We start from the raw sequence: 14,390 nt of genomic DNA, 5'->3' as shown, positions 1-14,390 counted from the left end.
CATTTTTTTGCTCCTCCAAAGGGTTCATAACAATACAAATTTTAAATCACAAAAAGTTAGAAGCCAATGAAGCTACTCTGATTTATATTAGCTGAGGATCTGGCCCAGTACATTACTATTCTGTTAAAAATTGCCATATTCCACCTCAAGGTGGTTGCGTTTTAGCGGTAGGTGTCTTGCACGGAGTTTGTAAAGTACTTTGGGTTCCTTTGGGATGAAAGTCACACTGGCAATGTAAGATATTACTACATGCATCTGTTCATTGGCATGGAGAAGAGTTATTGCTGTGCCTGGCAGTTATTTAGAAATCAGGACGGAGATAAGATTATGGGCTAAATTCTTAGTTTGGCTGATCTACACTTGGCTCAGGACCCAGGAAGAGCAGGGACAAATGGTGTTTACACCACCTTTATGCCCCACCTACCTCTGATCCTAAGGCTGGCTACTGCCCAGTTTGGCTGAGAAGTAACTGTTCGACCTTGTACTTAGCTACCACCATCCCCAAAGGGGCATTCTAACAACTATGGATTGCAGGAGCATAGGGCATGCTTCTTTTCTCCTCCCCTGCCAGGGGACCACCTTGAGGATCAGTCATACTGGGGGGATCCTCAGTTGGCCAATTAACCTATTTTATAGCCTCCTTATGGAGCACAGACTGGGGCCCTAACAGGGCTGAGAAACAGGCGCAATGTTCAGGGGATCAGATGGCAAATCTTAACTGACCCACTGCTCTCAGCTATGATACTGTCTATTGCGTACATTTGGCAAAAGCATACCTGAGCTCTTCCTATCCTCTTCCTGTACTTTCTTTACAAGAGACATGGTGGAATATGCCTTCCTGCATGAAAGCAGGTTCTGTCCTAAAGAGTGTTCTTTCTATAGTGCATTTTAGAGTCACAGGGAAACTAGTTTTCCCTCCCCACCATGAACCCACATCCTGCATATGCCACTACTAGAGCAGTGCATCATGTGGTCTTCACGGCTGCTTACCTCCCCTTAAAGGCGTTTCCTGAGTTGCATCAAGAGTGCCTTGATGAATCAGAGGCAGCACAGAAATTATTTCAAAACAAACAAAAAAGCTGGCAGTTCTTTTTTCCTTTAATTTGAAGGCTTTCCTCTGAAGGGGTCTCTTGGTCTTACATGACAACACAACACAGGAGCAACACTGCTGAGTGATAAACTGCAACGTGGATCTCTTCTTCCCTTCTTTAACTGTGCTTACTCCATATTTTTTGGTAGCTGTTAGGATATGCAATGGCTTTGTTGAACAACAGCCCTTAGTCATCTGTGCAATGTCACAAGGATAGGGGAGGAAGCAGTGATCATCACAAACTGGTTACAATGGATGGAAGATGCTCAGTCTGTGCTAACCCATACAAGAATTGCCTCAATGTCAAAGGGCCAAGTCCCCACCCCACCCTCAGCAGAACATCAGATCCTATGCGATGGGCCAAATTTTTCCTTTTCCTGAAGCTTAGCTTTTCTGGTAACTTCACACCATAGTCTTCCAAACCTCCAAGCTTGGCTGCTCTGAACATTTGCCTCTAAGGAAGAGGAGGTCCTGGTTCTCTGTGGTCCAAACGAATATTCGCACCCTCTTTTGGTCAGAGTTAATTGGACTCATCAGGACTCAATTACCCCAAATCTCATATGATTCAGCATCAGCAGTAGTTATTCCTGAATGTAGAGTGACTGACAACAAGTTTGCCCCATTTCATTAGGTATCCCCTGTATTAATATATAAACAAACACTCAGGTAATGATCTTTAAGACAAAATTGGGAAGTTTTAAATGCAACCACTGTGCTGCTAGCACTCTGCACACAGCAATCTCAGTGCTAGTGTCCTGTATTTGAGAGGCTTCAGATAGCATGGTGGTGTGCGTGGCAGAGAATACCTATGGCTGGAATTTTCAAAGGAGATTGGAAGTTAGATGCCCAATTCCTAATGGATCTCAATGAGATTTGGGCACTTGCTCCCTTAAGGTCCTTTGAAACTCCCAGCCTAAATGGGCAGAGTAGATCCTTCCCTGTGCAGGTTTGCATTGGGCCAGTGTGCAAAACTTCTGTAAACCCAGTAGCTCCACTCTCTTGAAGATTCCCCCCATCCCCTCGTCTGGTGGTGTGGAGCTGCTGAAGTGGATCTTAGGCCCCCTTCTTCCCAGTTGCTGATGGTTGGTGGGTGTCTAAACTAGGTTTTAATCCCCCTGCTGCTTGAAGGGTGCCTGGGGCCATTGCCAGCCAATGTAGTTTAAAGCAGCCATCAGGCTAATGTAATTTATGCTATGGTATAGCCCAACATTTGTTTATGGTATAGCCCAACATTTATGGTACCAGGATCAGAGTAACACAGAGATGCCTTAAGGTGGTCACCTTTGTACTGCACCCCTGACACCCCATTCTCAGTTTCACCAAGCATGCCTCAACCCCAGCTCTGGCTGTGAGCCAAGCTATAAAGTCTAATTGTGTCATGCCATACAATGCAGTGGGGGATGACATCTTACTGACCCCAGGTGGTGTACATCCCAAACCCATTCATGGCAGGAATCATGTTCACAGGAACCACAAATATTGCGAAAAAGTGAATTTTGACTCCTAAACATGAATTTTTGCACCAGAAAGTTGGTTGTAAGAGTTGCAGTCCTCGAATCAGAGAACAGAAACAATGCCATGTGTCTAGTCCAAGATTAGCTTCAAATACAAAATCAGTTTCAAATATTCACCAAGGCTTGTTCAGCAACAAGCTACAGAGCAAGAATAATTCATAGAAAGTTTTCAGAGAATAATTCTGAACAACAGTCTGAGGAAATCATGACTGACTCAGTGATTCACAAACAGAAAAGGAAGCAGTTTGTTGAATAAATTCTTCACTGGGATTTATTCGCTTCGCTCTAGTTTCTCTTAAGTAAATGTAGTCCTGGTGAAAATTGCCAGCCTGACAGCCCTAGGGATTGAAGGAGATGACCTCAGAGCACAAGCAGCATCAGCAGAGGCACTGAAACCTGCCCCATGCACTCCACCCCTATATCAGAAAGGGTTCTCTCTCTTGTTCTAGAGGCCAATTCATTCTCCATGGCCCATGTGGTCCTGGGCCTTTCTACTGACCCAACTGACCATGCAACAAAAGAATGCCAATTGTGATGGTGGGTTTTGTGATGTGGATGCCTACGGTCAGACCCTGGCTGCCCCTTAGACTGACCAGATGTCCTGATTTTATAGGGACAGTCCCAATATTTAGGGCTTTTTCTTATATAGGCACCTATTACCCCAATCCCTGTCCCGATTTTTTACACTTTCTATCTGGTCACCCTACTGCCACTCCAGCACCTCTGTGCCACTCTGGCAATGTGAAGCAGGTTGTATGTTCCCCTAAGTGGGCAGATGAGCAGTCCCCTCTGACACAGATGGCTCTAAGCCATGCTCTCCCAGCCCTCCCAGTGCAGGAGGCATGCTAGAGGGGATCAGAGACATAGCTGGCATGAGCTGCACTTTTCCACTGGCCTAATGGCCCATTGGGGGTTGTTACAAGCTTGCATAGTTTGAAACAGCCCTAAAGGCTGGGATGGGAATAGCAAAAAAGTCACAGATGTCTCTTTTCCAGCTCCTGCTCCTCAGCTGCTCCCAGTGCTTTCTCTGCATGTATTCAGCTCCAGCCTAAGGCCTCACATTCATTCTACAATACTTAGGCCACATAAGAGCCATCCACACTGAACTGCGCTGATTCAAAATGGTGACCTCTTTGGAAGAGGTTCTGGTTCTCCAGGATCAAGCTTCTGGCATGTCCTTAGAATAAGATGTGTATTTGCTTCCACTGTAATAGTGTTTTGAACTTATTTAAACTCCATGTCAGTTGAATATAGAATTCTTCATGTCCTGGCTTAACCTATGCTACAGAGTGGCTGTACAGCTGCCATATGCTACCCCAAAAGTGGCTGCATTTCAGTAGCAGGTGAAGCATCTGCCTGTGTCTCTACATTGCAGAGCACTCTGGGATCCTTCAGGATGGAAGGTATTATACAAATGTAGGCTGCTATTATAAATATATTATTACCCAGTCACAGGAAAAGTCGTATTGTTTCACAACTTGTTCAACAGGCATCAACATTTCTAAAAATACGAGACAAATGTCTTTTTAGCTGACTTGTTTAAGGCGATGTCATAGATCATTTGCGTGTTTAACAGTTCTCAAAACATCAGTGTGCGTGTGCTCACAAAATAGATATCTTCTCGCGCCTTTTTCCCCCCCCTCTTGAATGCCATGAGAAATTATTTAAGGAAGTTTTAATGAAATGCATCTGTCACTTATGAAGATAAATAGGCGGAGTATAGCTTTCCATTACTGGAAATGGCAGAATTAAATTAGAAAATTACAATCCTCAGCATCTTCCCTGACTTGTTTTTGCATAATGTGTTAGAAAATATGCCCACATCGGCAGAATGCTGCAGTACCATTGGAGCATGTCGTAAAACAAGACTTCTTTTTATAGTTGTTTTGTTAGTTTGCATTGGGGAATGTTCTTACATGGCCAATTTTGATCCCATTTCTGGCTTCATGAAGGCCCACTTAGTAGGGGAGGGTGAACCAGTTTGGGTGAAATTGAGAGCCATCTCAAACTCAGATTTCTGGAAACCAGAACTTCACTTGACACCCCTCCCTTTTAACAGAGCTAGCCTTTTAGTCCTATGTAGGGGATTCTTGGCTAACTTTTTTTTTTAAATCAAGGGCTAAACACTGTACTTATGTAAATGGGTGCAACTCTATTGATCTCAGAGATTGGCCAATTTACACCAGCAGTGAATTTGACCCCAAGACTCTAGCCCTTTTCCTTCAAAAAGTAAACTGATAAGTCATGCAAACTGATTGGAGCTTCATTTCTAGGGCAGCACACTTGGGTGGGGGGAACCTACTGTACAGATTCTGCCCCTGCCCTATACACACACACACAGTGTGTAACATGAGTCAGTACAATTTGGCAAAGAATAACCTCACTGGCCCACCCCACTATCTTTAGGATGGCCTTGTGCTCAGTGTTGTGATCATCATGGTCAGAAGTGGTTACATGTGGGGGGAAAGGAGAAAAATATTACTCCACAGCTTGCACCAAAGTGTTCTGGCTGGCTCTGGTTGTTGAAATACCCAGGCCAGTCCCCTCTGAGGCTTGGTCTACACTACCAACTTGTATCGGTAAAACTATGTCACTCAGGGGTATGATCTAAATAGGTGAGAGAGAGAAAAGGCACTTTATTATCCCTATTTTGCAGATGAGGAATTGACGCACAAAGAGAGATTTAGGGCTTGTCTACAGGAACGTTTAATTTGTGGCAAGCGGGGGTGTGAACCTACCCTGCACTAGCTTGCTGTGGTCTAACCATCCCTGTGGACCTTGCTGATACACATTTACAGTTCATTTGTTCACTTCAGTCCTCTTTGAAACGGGACTAGATCAAAGTACATTAATGAACTGTTAACACCGGTCAGCCTGGTCCCCACAGAAAGTCAGTCCAGGCAGTCTAGTGCATGGTAGTTTCACCCTCCCCTATCTTGTTACAAACTAAATGTTCATGTAGACAAGCCCTAAGTGACTTTCCCAAGGCCATGTAGAGAGTCTGTGGCACAGCCAAGAACTGACCCTCTTTCTTGAGCGCTAGTCCAGTGCCTCAGCCGTAAAACTATTGTTGCAAATCTGGGTGTTTGTAGACTAGAGCCGGAGAGGTGATCAGCAACTGGAAGTTTCACTGATGAGGATACTATAATCTGAGGAACAAAATAAATCCATGGAGTGGCAGAGAGAGACAATGACTCTCTCTTGTTCCTTCACAGGAAGATTGTTCTTTTTTCTTTTAAATTTTATTTTTATTCAGTTGGCATTTTCAAATTATTCTGCAGGGAGGGGCCTGTGATGGGACCTATTACTCTGCCGTGTGCAAGGCAAATAGAGTTAAACTTTTGGGGGCTGGTCTACACACAGATTTGTACCAGCATAAGTGTACTGGTTACAGTTTATTGCCCTAGACATACAGTAATAAGCTGCACCAGTATCAGCGCCTTTATCCCTATGTAACGTCCTCCACAGTAGGATGTTGTACCACTTTACACCAGTTTCAAACTGATATAATTATAGCAGTACAAAAATTGTGTGCATTGTTGTTATAATTATTTATTATCATAGAGCCTAGCAGCCGTCATGGACCAGGACCCCACTGTGAGGCTCTGTACAAACACAGAACAAAAAGACGGTCGAAGAAAGCAAAGCAACCACCATAGGGCTCAAGCCCACAACCCTGAGCTTAGTTTGCAGTGTTGCTGTAGCCATGTTGGTCCCAGAATATTAGGGAGACAAAGTGGGTGAGGTAGTATCTTTTACAGGACTAACTTCTGTAACCCTGAGGTTAGGCATCTCAGAGGCTACCCACTGAACTATCCAGGTGTGGGGCAACCAGTCCTTGGAAGGGAAGAAGCGCCATCCTCTTTCGCACCGCCTCGCCCCCCCTCCCCCAAGATACTGTATGAGCGGTGAGGCCTGTAGAGAGGGACTGACAACTGGGCTCTCCACCCTCTTAGACTTTGTCGACACTACACACCTTTCCATGCCGCTACAGCCGTGCTGCTAAAAGGTATGCAGTGTAGCTGCTGTTTGTCAGCAGGAGAGAGATCTCCTGCCGACAAAAAACTTCCACCCCAGCCTGTTCACACCGGCGCTTTTCATCTGCGAAACTTTTGTCGTTCAGGGGTGTGTGTTTTTTTAACACCCCTGAACAACAAAAGGTTTACCGATGAAGTTCCAGTGTAGCCAAAGCCTCAAATCCAGGCCCCTTTAAGGAGTCGCAAGTTGGGCCTGAGGCACTCATTATCACTAGTCACTTTTGGAAATGCAGGCCCATGTCATAGCATCACACACTAGGAAAGGATCTTTTTAATATGGTTTTTAGTTTCATATTCTCCCATTTTACATTTTTGTTTTGCTTCCTTGATGTTGAGAACACAACAGTCCAGCAGAATGTTGGACAACTAATGAGCTACTTTCCCTACTGTCTCAAGCATGAAGGTCGTGAACACAGTACTATGCAGCTACATGTTTATACTTGCTAAAAGTAAGATGTACCATTAATATGCACCACAAAGCAGAGTTATCACAGAAAGAGAATACACAGGAACTATTTTAATCTCCAGACAGGTGGGGGAAAAAACAGTAGAAACCCTGTTATATTTCATAATATTATCAAGAAAGATTAAAAATATTTGATTAATTAAAAGTCACTAACAGATGGTTGTGTTGATAGAGTCATAGATTCCAACGCCACAAGGGATCATTGTGATAGTCTAATCTCCTATATAGCACAGGCCATAGAACTTCCCCAAAATAATTCCGACAGCAGAGCTTTTAGAAAACATCCCATCTGGATTTAAAAATGGTCAGTGATGGAGAATCCACCATGACCCTTGGCAAATTGTTTCAGGTAGTTACCCTTCCTCTTAAAAATTTATGTCTATTTGTCTCGCTTCAACTTTCAGCCATTGGATCATGTTACACATTTCTCTACTAGACTGAAGAACCCATTATTAAATATTTGTTCCCTATGTGGGTACTTATAGACTAATCAAGACACCCCTTAACGTTCCCTTTGTTAAGATAAGTAGATTGAGCTCCTTGAATCTATCACTATAAGGCATGTTTTCTAATCTGTTAATAATTCTCATGGCTCTTCTCTGAAAGGTCTCCAATTTATCAACATCCTTCTTGAATTATGGACATCAGAACAGGACACAGTATTCCAGCAGCAGTCACACCAGTGCCAAATACAGAGGTAAAATCACTTCTCCACTCCTACTGGAGTTTCCCCTGTTTATGTATCCAAAGAAGATTTTCCCCTCTAGGTGTTATGAGCTTGCAGTATAGGAATAGTGTATGTACAACATTTATTCATCAAAAATTTCCTTCAGTCAATGTTTGGTCAGAGCTAGGGCTGTGTGAAAGAAACACTTGCATTCATCCTTAGTCAGAGTCAAAGACAGGTGCAAAGTCTGACATGAGTAAAGGATGTTTATGTAGCTGGTTTTTTAAAAGAAGGACATTTTATGAACTTTTTAAAATTTTCCCTCCCATTTTTTTCAAAAATTCAAATTTAAAAATAAAAAAAAGCCAACCCGCACCATCTTCAATTTGTGAAACTTTCATGGGACACCTGCAAGGAAAAAGGAAGAAGTGGGAGCCACCCACCAGGAACCCTTAAGATATTAAAGATAGGGTGGGTTCCGGGGCTGTTCGAGAGAAAAGAGGAGCTCCAGTAAGCACCACTAGGGAAAGAAATTAAAGGTGGCACTTATCAGACTCCAGACTGCAGTAATTGGCTTCGTGCCTGTCCCAGACAAACTGACCTGCAGGGCTCAACTCACAAAACCCAGCATGAAATGAACCCTGCATGGTTTGCTCAGCTCTTGGCTTTAGCAACCACATCATTGAGGAGTGCAGCTTTTCCAGTAGGGACCCGGTAACTTCCCTTTCTGACTGTGTACAGGAAGAACTGAACAAATTTGAACAGGGAGGGGAACATTTGGCAAAGAGGAATAGCATCCAAATAAAATATAGATAGGATTTGACACTGGATTAGGCCAATGGTCAGTCCATTCTGGGATCCTGCCTCCAGCAGGGGTCAATATTCAGTTCTTCAGAAGAAGGTGACTAACTCCCATAATGGTCCTAGCTAATTATGGAATCCAAGCAGAGCATTTCTACCATGGGGTGGACATTACTTGCTGACCCCAGCAAATGATAGGTTTATGCTCTGAAGCTTTGAGATTCGATTACTCTTACTTTAGGGGGCATAGCACTGCATGTTAGTAGTAGTCATAACATGATCAAAAACAGCCTTATAAAACTCCAGCCTCAGTATTTAACTCCATGACCTTCTCTTCAACATATTCCACAGACTGACTTCATGCTGTGCCGAGAAGTATTTCATTTTATTTTTTCTAAATCTATTGCCCTTTAATTTCATCAAGCGACTGCTTGTTCTCTCTGTCCTGCCACACACTCTGGGATAAGAGCCTTCTCCTCTATGGCTCCTGCCACCTGGAACAGCCTTTCCTGTATCTCTCTGCTTCATTAGTTCTCCATCTCATCTGAAAGCTTCTCCTTTCCCCTTACCTCTATCTCTTCCCCTCTTTCTCTGCTCTTATTTATCTCTGTAGCTGCACCACTGAGTTCTGCTGAGCATTTTAGAGATGACGTTTGCCTGACAGTTGGAATACAAAATAAAGGCCAGTTTCTTTAGCCCTTACTCATGTGAGCATCTCTTTTGAAGTCAATGGGACTACTTGTGCGAGCAAGGGTTGCCAGATCAGCTGTGCTTTCTTAAGGAAGAGGTTAAAATGAAGAGTGATCAGTTTCATTATGGCCTTCCTAATGTTAAATACTCACCTCAAGTCCAAAGCACTTGGGAGCTCCACAGACCCTGAGGGGTGAAATTAGTTTCCATCCCCAGTATGGAGAAATGAGTGTTCAGACAACCGCTAAATATGTATGATGGCACTTCTTGCATTAGAGACTTTGCTTCTGTGCCTGTAGGGAAGCATATGTAACCCATCTGGGTGTGGGCTTCTGTCCCATTTAGTGGCACCGAGACCACTTAGAGAGAGAGAGAAAATGAATCTGCTCTACAGCCTTAGCTAAGAGCCAGTTGGCTTTTAGCTCATGCAGTCGAGGCTCATGCACCAAGCGCCAGAGGTCCCCGATTCGATCCCGTGCGCCGACGACTGGGGATCTGTCAGCATTGCACATGCACCCACCCACTTGGCCTGGAGAGACACAGCAAGCAGAGTATTGCCTCCACAAAATGTCCCCCCTTTCCCTGACACCCCTGTCCCCCTCTGAAGCCCTTCCTCTGGGATCCAGATTTAAGGTTTGGGTGTGAGGGGTGAGGAGTAAGTTGCACTTGGCAGCAGGTGCAAAAGCCCACAAGGCAAAGAGGATTAAATTACTGCTGGACAAGTCTAAGGTTTCCCCCCTTCATGCTGTGGATCTCCATCCTGGAGAGGCATTCATGCAGCAACTGCCGTAGAGGGGATGCACTGGACTCTCAGTCCCTGCTGTCAAGGTGCCACAGGGAGCTGAGGGAACCAGACAGTAGCACAGAGGCACAGGTTCTCTGTGCGTAAGGCCCATGAATCTCCTATGACCTGCAAGAATTTCAGGTGATCTGTGGTCTGAGGGACTGAATGCCTGGCCTCTTCCATGTTAGAGTATGACAGATATGGCAATTTCCTGCAGTATTGTGGGTAAACCTTATTGAATTAAGTTTAGGTATCTTGGGAGTTCATTGTATTAGAAATACAAAGTTTATGGATTACTGAGGGATTGTATTTTACATCGCTGGGGGAAAAGATGTGGCCAATTGAGACCATGGGAAATGTTAGGAGCTCCCAAGGACTATTTTAAATGATGTGTCAGAAAGAACAAAGCTAAGTGGGGTCCCTAGGAAATACCTGGGGCAAACTGAATTCAAATTACACCCTCTGTCTATGCAAAGATGCAACCTTTTGAAGCTTTGCTCTGGGGAGGGAGCCACTGTCTGGCTGATTACCTGTTCATGGTCTCTGCAGATCAGAGGCCCTAACTGCATAAAGGAATGATTCTCAGATTCATGAGCATGCTTGTTCTGAGATAACAGCTGTTATGAACTTGTGAGCACTGAAAATCTCCTTGGAGGGGTCTGAAGAACAGTTTACTGGTTGGAGCCATTGTTGGAGTTGGGAGTGATCTCTGGTAAGCTTATTCATATGCATTTATGTTCTTCTATTGTTTGGCTGCTTTCTCTGTAATGTTTTTACTTTAAGCATAAATGTGCTTGCTCAGAAAGGGCTGTGTGGTACTTTATACTTATAGGCAATTACACTGTTTATAGCCTCTGAGGAGAAAGCACAGCAGGCCCCTTTAGGCAGTCTGACTTGCTGGGGAACTCACAGTGTAGGCAGGTGTCATGGGGCAAGCACACCCCATCACCCTGGGGCTGGGATAAAGGCGTGGTAGCCCCATATTTAGTCTATATGGCTGTCCTCCGCCTCAGGGCTACATGGTCCAATGGTCAGCACTAAAAGGCAAATGGCCAGGGTCAGCAGGATGCCCCTCAGCTGCAGGGAAGCACGCTCCAATGGCCAGGGTCAGCAGGGCAGGGATGGGAGGGGAACCCAGGCCCTCCCTGCTCCACCAGGTCCCAGCTCAGGGCCCTGGTAGTGGCGAATGGGTTCACCACTAAGTCGGCAGGGAATCTGCCCACAACACTCCAACTGCTGAAGGGACACTGGCTAGTCCCTTCCTGGGCTACTTCCGACTGTGACTCCTGCAGTTGAAGTCAGGGTTCTGGGCTCCTCAGGCAATGATTACAATTTCCCTGGGTCATCCACAGGTGCCTGTCTGGGCCTCAGCATCTCCTGCTCCCATGGTCTGGGATCCCAGCTGCTCCTTGGCTGGAGCAAGCAAGGTGAGGCTTTCCTCCTCAGTAGTCTACCTAGACTGACTGAGTTGGGCTGCTCCCTTTTATACTGCAGTGGCAGTTGAAGCATGCCCAGCAGGGTTGAGGGGGCTTGGCTACAGCACCCCCTGGCTTGTAGTGGTTTCCATTAAATACAGGGTTTACAGTTTGGTTCAATGGCTCTCAGCACCCCCCTATAAAAATTGTTCCCGCACCCCTGGATATAACCGGCTTTTATATTGGATATTTAACTCCAATGGCTCCCAGTAACTCAAATGCAAAAGGACTCGGGGGGAGAGGGGAGCGGGTTGTTTTGTTTAAATGTGCTGTTGGGGTAGGGGTGTTAATTAATGATTACTTAAGAAAAAGATGAAACAAAAAGATTTGTGTGTCTGAAGTAAAGGAAAATTGAAGTAATCTAACAGTTAATCTCTAAGGGCCACTCCTGCCTTCCTGGGAGCAGAGTTTACTCAGCATCTCATAGGATCAGGCCCTGAGTAAACTGCACTGACTTTTTGCTGACTAGGTCAGTGTGTGTGGGGGGGTGAGGGGGTGGAAGGGAGGCTATTTCTTGCCAAAGCGCTGAAGGCAACAGCAGCTTAAATTGTTTTTAAATTGGTGAATATAAAAAAGTGGTGAGAGCATTACACTGCATATTAACGGAGATAATCATCTAGTGCTGAAGGTCCCCATTTGTCTTTTGTTAAGGTTGTAAAGCCAGGAAACATAGGAGCAATGCTGTTCAACAAGGGTCTAAAACAAAGCTTCCTATATATATATATATATTTTTTTTTTAAAACTGTGGCTATCAGTCCAAGAGCAGAACTTACAGTGGAATCCTGCTAACTACTGGGTGTGGTGATTAATAAGCCCCCAAAAGAAGCCACAGTACTCTTGATAATTGTATGAACATCCTGCTCAGTCTCTCTCCACCTGCTCAGGCTTCTGAAAATACTCTTTTTCACCGCGGATTCACTAAGGCTTAACATGGGCACTAGCATAGTTGCTTCCACACTAGGAACTTGATTAACTGTCCCTATAAGTTATTTTGTGTGTTTGGGAAAGGGAGAATAGGCCTATCCATTACTCTATTCAGGCACTTGGGACAGGGATAGAATCATAGAAGATCAGGGTTGGAAGAGACCTCAGGAGGTCATCTAGTCCAACCCTTGCTCAAAGCAGGACCAACCCCAACTAAATCATCCCAGCCAGGGCTTTGTCAAGCCTGACCTTAAAAACCTCTAAGGATGGAGATTCCACCACCTCCCTAGGTAACCCATTCCAGTGCTTTATCACCCTCCTAGTGAAATAGTTTTTCCTAATATCCAACCTAGACCTCCCTCACTGCAACTTGAGCTGATTGTTTCTTGTTCTGTCATCTGCCACCACTGAACAGCCTCTCAGGTAGTTCCTCTCTGGAACCACCTCTCAGGTAGTTGAAAGCAGCTATCAAATCCCCCCTCATTCTTCTCTTCTGCAGACTAAACAATCCCAGTTCCCTCAGCCTCTCCTCATAAGTCATGTGTTCCAGACCCCTAATCATTTTTGTTGCCCTTCGCTGGACTCTCTCCAATTTATCCGCATCCTTCTTGTAGTGTGGGGCCCAAAACTGGACACAGTACTCCAGATGAGGCCTCACCAATGTCGAATAGAGGGGGACGATCACGTCCCTCGATCTGCTCGCTATGCCCCTACTTATACATCCCAAAATGCCATTGGCCTTCGTGGCAACAAGGGCACACTGCTGACTCATATCCAGCTTCTCGTCCACAGTCACCCCTAGGTCTTTTTCCGCAGAACTGCTGCCTAGCCATTCGGTCCCTAGTCTGTAGCTGTGCATTGGGTTCTTCCGTCCTAAGTGCAGGACCCTGCACTTATCCTTAATGAACCTCATCAGATTTCTTTTGGCCCAATCCTCCAATTTGTCTAGGTCCCTCTGTATCCTATCCCTGCCCTCCAGAGTATCTACCACTCCTCCTAGTTTAGTATCATCCGCAAATTTGCTGAGAGTGCAATCCACACCATCCTCCAGATCATTTATGAAAATATTGAACAAAACCGGCCCCAGGACCGACCCCTGGGGCACTCCACTTGACACCGGCTGCCAACTAGACATGGAGCCATTGATCACTACCCGTTGAGCCCGACAATCTAGCCAACTTTCTACCCACCTTATAGTGCATTCATCCAGCCCATACTTCTTTAACTTGCTGACAAGAATACTGTGGGAGACCGTGTCAAAAGCTTTGCTAAAGTCAAGAAACAATACATCCACTGCTTTCCCTTCATCCACAGAACCAGTAATCTCATCATAGAAGGCGATTAGATTAGTCAGGCATGACCTTCCCTTGGTGAATCCATGCTGACTGTTCCTGATCACTTTCCTCTCATGTAAGTCTTTCAGGATTGATTCTTTGAGGACCTGCTCCATGATTTTTCCAGGGACTGAGGTGAGGCTGACTGGCCTGTAGTTCCCAGGATCCTCCTTCTTCCCTTTTTTAAAGATTGGCACTACATTAGCCTTTTTCCAGTCATCTGGGACTTCCCCCGTTCGCCATGAGTTTTCAAAGATAATGGCCAATGGCTCTGCAATCACAGCCGCCAATTCCTTTAGCACTCTTGGATGCAACTCGTCCGGCCCCATGGACTTGTGCACGTCTAGCTTTTCTAAATAGTCCCTAACCACCTCTTTCTCCACAGAGGGCTGGCCATCTATTCCCCATGTTGTGATGCCCAGCGCAGCAGTCTGGGAGCTGACCTTGTTAGTGAAGACAGAGACAAAAAAAGCATTGAGTACATTAGCTTTTTCCACATCCTCTGTCACTAGGTTAGCTCCCTCATTCATTAAGGGGCCCACACTTTCCTTGGCTTTCTTCTTGTTGCCAACATACCTGAAGAAACCCTTCTTGTTACTCTTGACATC

This window comes from Lepidochelys olivacea (assembly GCF_965140295.1).
Source record: "Lepidochelys olivacea isolate rLepOli2 genome assembly, chromosome: 3".
Classification (NCBI taxonomy): Eukaryota; Metazoa; Chordata; order Testudines; family Cheloniidae; genus Lepidochelys; species Lepidochelys olivacea.
The sequence above is the reverse complement of the archived record's forward strand: the minus strand, read 5'-3'. Positions refer to the sequence as shown.